Below are 9,851 nucleotides of genomic sequence, written 5' to 3' on the forward strand. Positions count from 1 at the left end.
CATAGATGTTTAAATTTGAGACTGCATCTTGATGTATTTTTCCTTTGATGAATATGAAGTGTCCTTCTTCATCTCTTTTGATTGATTTTAATTTGAAGTCTCATTTGTCAGATATTAGGATTGCTACACCCGCTTGTATCTTGGGACCGTTTTATTGGAAGATCTTTTCCCAACCCTTTACTCTGAGATAATGTCTATCTTTGATGTTGAGATGTGTTTCTTGTATGCAGCAGAAGGAAGGGTTCTGTCTTCGTATCCATTCTGCTATTCTGTGTCTTTTTATAGGCAAGTAGAGGCCATTGACATTGAGGGATATTGATGACAATTGATAGATGATTCTTCTTTGTGCTTGATTTATTGTTAGTGAAGTTATTTTGTGTAGTTTCTCCTCCCTTCTTCTTTTGGTGTTTTGTAAAGTGGGATTATATATTGCCTGTGTCTTTGTGAATGTAGTTATCTTCCTTGGATCTAGGTTTTCCTTCTAGCACTTTCTGTAGAGCTGGATTCATGGATAGGTATTGTTTAAATCTGGCTTTGTCATGGAATATTTTGTTTTCTCCATCTATGGTAATTAAGAACTTTGCTGGATATAGTAGTCTGGGCTGGCGTCCTTTTTCCCTTAGCGTTTTTAGGACATCTGTCCAGGTTCTTCTGGCTTTCATCGTTTCCATTGAGAAGTCAGGTGTAATTCGGATAGGTCTGCCTTTGTATGTTACTTGGCCTTTTTCTTTAGCTGCTCTTAATTATTTCTCTTTACTCTGTAGGTTTGATGTTTTTATTATTATATGGCGAGGTGACTCCTTCTGGTCCAGCCTATTTGGTGTTCTGTAAGATTCTTGTATTTTCATAGGCATATCTTTCTCTAGGTTAGGGAAGTTTGCTTCTATGATTTTGTTGAATATGTTTTCTGTACCTTTGAGTTGTATTTCTTTGCCTTCTTCTAAACCTGTTATTATTCACGTTTGGCTTCTTCACGGTGTCCCATATTACCTGGATATTTTGTGTTAAGGATTTGTTGGTTTTGAGATTTTCTTTGGTTGACAACTCTATATCCTCTAATGAGTCTTCAACACCTGAGATTCTCTCTTGTATCTCTTATATTATATTGGTGATACTTGCATCTGTAGTTCCTGATCATTTACCCAGCATTTCTACTTTCAGCATCCCTTCATTCTGTGTTTTCTTTATCGTTTCTATATCAGCTTTCAATCCTTCAACTGTTTGAGTTGTTTCCTTCATTTTTTTTTGGTTGTTTTTTCTGGTGTTCTTTAGATTCTTTGAGAGATGTGTTTATTTCTCGAATTTTTCCCCCATTTCATGGATTTTTTTTGTTTTTCTTCTATTTCTTTAAGGGATTTCCTCGTCTCTTCTTTGAGGGTGTCCATCATCTTCATGAAATGATTTTTAAGGTCTGTCTCCTCTTCTTTGTCTATGTAGTGATTTTCGGGTCTTGCTGGTATTGGATGTCTAGATTCTGGTGGGGTCATGTTCGTCTTTCTATTTCTGAGTGTGCTCATATTCTGTCTTCTTCCCATCTCTTCTTCCAGTGGGTGCTGGTGGGATCTTTCTGTCTCCACTGGTCTCCTTCCTTCCTGAAGCTGAAGCTGGGGATGCTGACACTGAAGCTTAAGCAGTGTTTGGGGCCTGGAAGGGCTGATGTCTTTCCTGAAGCTGGACTTGCTGGGGTTTGGGGCTTGGAAGGGCTGATGTTTTTCCTGTGTGTGCAGGTCTTCTGGATGCCAGGAGCGGCCCCGGAAGATCAAGGGGATGTTTGTTGGGCGGGGGTCCCTGCCGGAGACCCAATCTCACCTGAAGCTGGACTCACTGGGGTTTGGGGCCTGAAGTTGGACTCGCTGTGTTTTGGGGCTTGGAATGGCTGATGTCTTTCCTGTGTGGGCTGGTCTTCTGGATGCCAGGAGCAGCCCTGGAAGATTCAGGAGATGGGTGTTGGGCGGGGTATCCCTGCCTGAGACCCAATCATACCTGAAGCTGGACTCGCTGGGGTTTGGGGCTTGGAAGGGCTGAAGTCATTCCTCTGTGTGCAGGTCTTCTGGATTCCAGGAACAGCCCCGGAAGATCAAGGGGATGGGTGTTGGGTGGGGGTCCCCACCAGAGACCCAATCTCACCTGAAGCTGGACTCGCTGGGGTTTGGGGCTTGGAAGGGCTCTCTTCATGTGTTTCCAAATTGCATGGTGTATTAATATAATCATGGACACTTTCTACTCCAATAACATCAGTACTCCTCTGATATATTTTGTTGTGCTAAATTTTGCTTATCTTTGTGGCCTGAGCATGGTTAGTGCCATTAGCATTGAACGCTGCCTGTCTGTCATTTGGCCCATCTGGTATTGCTGCCAATGCTCCAGATACACATCAGCTGCCATATATACCCTTCTTTGTGTCTTATCCCTGTTTTTGAGCCTCCTAGAAGGGAAGGAATATGGGCTCATATTTGATACGCTTGGCCCTTGTTGGTGTCAGTCATTTGATTTCATCACTGCTGCATGGTTGATTATTTTATTTTTAGTTCTCTTGGGGTCCAGTCTGACCTTAGTGCTTATTATCTTCTGTGGCTCACACAGGATTTCTGAGTCCAAGCTATATGTGACCATCATGTGTTCAGTGCTGGTCTTCCTGCTCTTTGGTCTGCCCTATGGCATCTACTGGTTCCTCTTTTCATGGATTGAGGGTTTTGATTACCTTGTGTCTTGCTATTTTTATTCAATAACAATAAAAATATTTTTGTCCTGTTTCAACAGCTGCGCCAATCCTACCATTTATTTCCTTGTATTAGGCATGCTGGTTCCAGAGGAGCACTCTAAACCTACTCCTGCAGAGAGCCTTGCAGGACACCTCTGAAGAAGAAGAATGTGGAGAGGGGGCTTCTTCAGGAAGAGCTAGAGAAATGAAAACAGTTGGACAATGACTGAGAGCTACTTTGATCAGGCTAAAGTAGCTTTGAGAAATAACTTTGTCCTTATTCATTTGTGGAAATTCGCATAACCTTGTTTGGTAAAAGCAGATCAATTCTGAACTTGTTATACAAATACAGACTCTAGCATTTTTGTAGCTGTCTCACTCAGAGCTTTATCATCTCCTTTTGGTGGGACTCATTGGACTTCTGGTGTTCATGGGAGCTGTTGACTACCATGACAACTCACTCCTTCAGCAGAAGGGTTAAGAAAGTGCTGAAAAGAGCTCTATTTATTTGGTCACTGAACATGATAATGGTTAAAACCATGTTACAATTTTAAATATTTCCTTTTTTGAATTCTTTTTTATTATTATTTATTTTTAAGTTTAAATTTAGATTAGAAACAAGGTTGCTTCACAAGTCAGATCCAGGTACCTCTCACTTTCCCACCTCTTCTCCCATGCCTTCCCCCAATCCCCCCATTATACCCTCATTTCCAATATTTCCTTTTTTTAAAACAACCTTTCTCTTAAAGTTTGAAGTGTTAAATAAATACATATTATAATCCATGTCTTTGTTAAATTTTGTAAGTTTTAGAATATATATGAATGATTGTCTTTCTCATTTAAATTTCTAACTAAACAAATTATGTTCTCCAGAGAAGTGTGTGATAGTTTGTGTTCTGACAAATAACCTTGCTTGGAGTCAAAAGTTAGAGTTAGTCAATAGCAGGTCAAAATTAACCATAGAAATTTGGAGGACTGTAGACAGAGAGGGTGCAGTAAATTAGAGATGACAGTAGATCTTGGGCCTTTAGGTAGAAGGACCGAACAGGTCAGAGGCAACTGATGGTTGTTGTCTTCTTCTCTGATGCTTCAGGTTCTTACCCCAATATTTGGCTCCCAAAATTTACTAATAAAGATCAATTAGATTAATGTTTCATCTGTTGTCCAACTTTTGGGGCATGAATTCACAATACAGTCACTTGCCTGTTGATTTGCATACACTGGAACCCACCAGAGACGCATGCAGGATCTGAACCTAATGGAGTCATTGTGCTACCAGCTGGCTTTTCCTTCTCATTCCCAAGCACTCTGGGGAGTGATGTGTAGGAGGAAGCTTGTATGCTGCCATTAACCATGTGACTTACTAGAGGCACATACAGATGAGGTAATAAAAGAGCGTTTTACCACACTGCTAATCACACCCACTTTAGTCTTGACTAAAGATGTATACGGATGGACGTAAAGATGTATACGGATGTAGGCGGTGAACTACGTCACTAGCCAGGCCCACTTTTGTGCATGGCTAGGGGGTGTTATGGTGGAAGGCATAAAAGATTGAACAGCAGAAGAATTGGTCTCTTTTCCTGATTTCGGCTTCCAGTTCGGCAGTGGAAAAACTACTGGGCTCATCTGGGTTACTTGTTTGGTATCGTGTGAGTAATTTCTACAATAAATACTTAGTTTTACTTTCAGTAAGTATGCCGTTTGTCGTTACAGCATCAGTGTTGAATTTTCCTGTTTCAGCCTCTCTACAGCAGTCTCCACAAGGCCCCAAACTCTGCAGAATCCTGGGTTCCAAATGCTGCAAGTATTAGCCCCCACCCCAGCCAGCTCTACCATCAGGCAGCTCCGTGCTCTCACTTTTTGCCCTTTATAAGTGCTGCTTTTGCCCAGTCCCCCGTGTCTACCTTTCACATTACTGGCTCTTTGGTTCCTTTTTCCTGGAGACTGTGGGCTTCTCCTAGACCCCCTCTTCATGCTGATTTAACACTAAGGTAGCAGCCTCAACACCTGCCTAGTTAGATAATTGTCCCATACTCTAAATTCACAACTATCCATGATACGTGGCAGCTGGCCTCATCCTGACTGTGCACTGCCTATGCTCTCCTCATAGGTGTGCTGTCCAGCAATAGCTAGTCTTACACTTCACTGTCACCATCAGAAAATTTGGTGATATAAGGTGGAATTCCTAAAGGTGGATCTTAGTTAAAAAACGAAATAAGAGAACTTTTTCCAATGTTAAAAATAGGGAAAAATATTATAATGGAGGGAGTTGGGTCTCTGTATGTTTGAAAAATGGAACAATTAAATGAGGGGATAATTAACTTATTTGGTATTTACAGAATGTCAATTATAATCATTATCACTTTCTTTTTTTATCATTTTTTATTTTAATTTTAAATAGCTTGTTTTACATGTCAATCCCAGTTCCCTCTCCCTCCCCTCCTCCCGCACTCCCCTTCCACCCTCCCTCCCACCCTATTGCCAAATCCTTCCACATAGGGGATATCTAGAGTCTATCACTTTACTCTTGGTAGGGTCAAGGCACTCCCCTAAGAGTCCAGGCTGAGAGAGCATCTCTTTTTGTGCTATAGGCACATGAAGACAGATTGTATACCAGGGATAGACACTGATCCACAGTTCAGGGCCCCATAGGTTGCCCAGGCCTTCTCACTGACACTCACATTTGGGGGGTCCAGATCAGTCCCATTCTGGCCTCCCCACTGTCGGTCTGGGGTCCAAGAGCACTCCCCTGTTCAGATCAGCTGTCTCTGCTGGTTTTGCCAGCCCATTCTTTGCCAATTTGCTCATCACTCCTCTCTCTCTGTCACTCGGTTCCTTGGGTTCAGTTCAGTGATTAGTTGTGTGTTTGCCTCTGCTTCCATCAGTCACAGGATGAAGGCTCCCGGATGGTTATAGACATCAAGTTCATTATCAGGAATTGGCATTCGAGGTGGTCCTTCCACTATTGCTTAGCTTGCCAATTGATGTTATACCTGATGTCACTCTGGTGCCTGATCTGTCTTCGATCCTATGATTCCCTCTTCCCCCTATTCTACCCCCACCCCCTCAACTTCCTGTTCCCCCATGACCAACTCCCTTCCTCTTTACCCCCTCTATTCTTCCCAGGTCCCACTTTCTATTTCTTGTTTTATCCCTAAAAAGTTGGTTGATATCACTGCCAAATATGAGAAATTGATAAGATACAGTCCTTAGGAAAGCTTACTAAAAAAATAATGCAATTCTGACTAATAAATTAAAAGACTTAGAAAAACTTATTAAAACAGAAAATAGAGACATTCATACACACAGAGGAAATTGAAGGAAAAACCAACCTCACCATTACATTATGAAATTAGAGTATAACAGATAAAGATCATTAAATAACCAACCTTATTGTATCCAGTCACCATACAAGGACAACTGCCAAATGACAGATATCCCCAAGGCTATGGAAGAGGTCACTGGATTCCTTTGAAAATGGTAAATTTTGTCTCATTCTGCCTTCTCTGGGGTATCATGTATATCTCTCTTAGGGTCTTTCCTGTTTCCCTAACTATTTGGCAGTGGGATTGCAGACTGACACTCCCCTGATTTATGTCTAAAAATCATATATGAGTGAGTACATACCATGTTTGTCTATTTGTGACTAGATTACCTCACTCAGGATAATTTCTTCTAGTGCCATCCATTTACCTGCAAATTTCAAGATTCTGTTGTGTTTTCCACTGAGTAGTACTCCATTGTGTAAATGTACCACATTTTCTCTAGCAGCGGCAGACACCCACAGCTAAACACTAAACTGAACTCCTGGAACCCAGTGACAGAGAGGGAGGAGTGATGAGCAAAGGGGTCAAGACTGGGCTGGTGAAACCCAGGGAAACAGCTGACATGAACAAGGTGGGGATCTCAGACCCCAGACTGATGGCTGAGAGGCCAGCATAGGACTGATCCAGACCCCCTGAATGTGGGTTTCAGTGGAGACCAAGCTAATCTATGTGGCTTTGGGTAATAGATCAGTATTAATCATGCCACACAAATGGACTCTGCAGATTCAATGCAATCCCTATCAAAATTTCATCACAATTCTTCAAGTATATGGAAAGAACATTAATTAACTTTATATGGAAAAACAAAAGGCCCAGGATAGCCAAAACAACCCTATACAATAAAGGAACTTCAGAAGGCATCACCATACATGACTTCAAGCTCTATTTTAGAGCTATAGTCCTGAAAACAGTTTGATATTGGCACAGAAATAGGCAGGTAGACCAATGGAACTGTATTGAAAATGGTGAGATTAATCAGCAAGCCTATGAGCACCTGATTTTCAACAAAGAAGCTAAAACTATATAATGGAAAAAAGAAAGCATCTTCAACAAATAGTGCTGGCATAACTGGGTACCGGTATGCAGAAGACTGCAGATAGATCCATGTCTATCGCCTTGTACAAAACTTAAGTCCATATGGATCAAAGGTCTCATCATAAATCCAACCACACTGATACTCTTATAAGAGAAAGTGGGAGATGCTCTTCCTGATCATAACAACAGTGGCACAGACACTGAGATCGACAATTAACAAATGGGACCTGCTGAAACTAAAAAGTTTCTGTAAGACAAAGGACGCAGTATGGGAAAAGATATTCGCTAACCCCACATCTGACAGAGGGCTAATCTCCAAAATATACAAAGAAATCAAGAAGCAAGTCTCCAAAACACCAAAGGATCCAATTAAAATGTGGGGTACAGAACTAAACAGAGAATCCTCAATAGAGGAGTTTAAAATGGCAAGAGATACTTAAGAAAGTGTTCAATATCCTTAGCCATCAGGGAAATGCAAATCAAAACAAATTTGAGATAACATCTTAGGTCATGGAGGAAGAGGAAGGTTGACTGGGGGAGTAGGATTGGGGGAAAGAGGGAATCATAGGTTAGAAGACACATCAGGCACCATTGTAAGCTCTAGTGATCTAAAGGGATGACACCAATTGGCAAGCTGAGGGATTGTGTAGAGACGACCCAAAATGCCCATTCCTGATAATGAACTTGATGTCTATAAACATCTTGGAGCCTTCATCCAGTGACTGATGGAAGCAGAGGCAAACACCCACAGTTAAACACTGAACTGATCCCAAGGAATCCAGCAACAGAGAGAGAGGAGTGATGACCAAATTGGAAAAGAATGGGCTGGCAAAACCAGCAGAGACAGCTGATCCGAACAGGAGAGAGCTCTTGGACACCAGACTGACAGCTGGGAGGTCAGCATGGGACTGATCCAGACAGACCTCCTGATTGTGAGAGTCAGTGATGAGGCCTGGGCAACCTATGGGGTCCTGAGCAGTGGATCAGTGTTTATCCCTCGAATACTAACAGACCTCGTGTGTCCATAACACAAAGAGGGATGCTTTCCAAAGCCTGGACTCTTAGGGGAGTTCCTGGACCCTACCCTGAGTGAAATGACAGACTCTAGATATCCCCTAGGTGGAAGGAATTGGCAATAGGGTGGAAGGATGGGGGGATAGTGGGGGGTGTGGGAGGAGGGGAGGGAGAGGGAACTGGTTTTGACATGTAAAACAAGCTATTTAAAATTAAAATAAAAAATAAGAAAAAGGAACACACCTTTTATGATCAATAGTTCACCCACAGGCAAGACTGAAAACAGACTCAATGATTCAGGAACAGAAAGCAGCAATTAACTTCATTATAGCATTTTCCCTGAGAAAAAAGTGATAATTTCAGCAAGTATCAATATACCTACTGTTCTCTAAGGTTCAGTAACTCCCACCAAAACCCGCCTACATCGATAGAAGGACCACAAATTCCTCCTGCCAGATATAAGGAGAATAACTGCTTTTAGCACAGGAACTTTCCTCAAGCCCCTGAAGGAATGGAGGCCCCTATCCAAATGCATGTCCTTGAGAAAAGAACTTCTTCTGAGGACCAGACACTATACTACAATTTAAGAGCAAGTTTCATTCCTCAAGTGCCATTATGCAGCATTTGTGCTGAGCTGTTCCCTAATTGTAGAACTTGGAAACAACCTAGATGCCCCTCAACTGAAGAGTGGATAGAGAAAAGTGATACATATACACAATGGAGTATTACTCTACAGAAAAAAAGGGAATCTTGAAATTTGCATGTAAATGAATGGCACTCGAAGAAACCACACTCAGTGAGGTAACATGCAAAGTATTCACTCATATGTGGATTTTAGACAGGGATCAGGATAGTGCCAGTCTGCATTTCCACTGACAGTAGGGTCTAGGAAACAGGAAAGAACCTAAGAGATATTCATGGTACCCCAGAGAAGAGCAATGAGGCAAGACCTTCTGAACAGATAGTGAACATGGTGAGGGGTGGGGGGAGTGGGATCTGCGAAGAAGAGAGGGGGAGATGAGGAAGGGAGAGTAGTTCATGGGGGAACAAGAAGGTTGAGTGGGAGGTAGAATAGGAGGAAGAGAGGATCTTAGGTTAGAAGACAAATCAGGCACTAGTGTGACCTCTAGTGATCTAAAGGGATGACACCAACTGGCAAGCTAAATAATAGTGGAGAAACCATATCGAATGTCCATTACTGATAATGAAATTGATGTCGGTAACCATCCTGGAGCCTTCATCCAGTGACTGATGGAAGGGGAGACAAACGCCCACAGTTAAACATTGAACTATAACCAAGGAACCCAGTGACAGAGAGAGAAGAGCAATGAGCAAATTGGCAAAGAATGGGCTGGCAAAGCCAGCAGAAGCAGCTGATCTGAAGAGGGGAGAGCTCTTGGACAGCAGACCGACAGCTGGGTGTCCAGCATGGGACAGATCTAGAATCACTGAATGGGAGAGTCAGTGAGGAGGCCTGGGAAACCTATGGGGCCCTGGGCAGTGGATCAGTGTTTATCTTGGTATACAAACAGACATCGTATGTCCATAACACAAAGAGGGATGCCCTCTCAGCTTGGACTCTTAGGGGAGTTCCTGGACCCTGCCCTGAGTGAAATTACAGACTCTAGATATCCCCTATGTGGAAGTAAGTGGCGATAGGGTGGGAGGCTTGGGGGAATTGTGGGGAGTGTGGGAGGAGTGGAGAGAGAGGGAACTGGGATTGGCATGTGAAACAAGCTGTTTAAAATTAAAATAAAAAACAAAAACCACAT

The sequence above is a fragment of the Mesocricetus auratus genome, unplaced genomic scaffold, assembly GCF_017639785.1.
Source record: "Mesocricetus auratus isolate SY011 unplaced genomic scaffold, BCM_Maur_2.0 Super-Scaffold_100030, whole genome shotgun sequence".
NCBI lineage: Eukaryota > Metazoa > Chordata > Mammalia > Rodentia > Cricetidae > Mesocricetus > Mesocricetus auratus.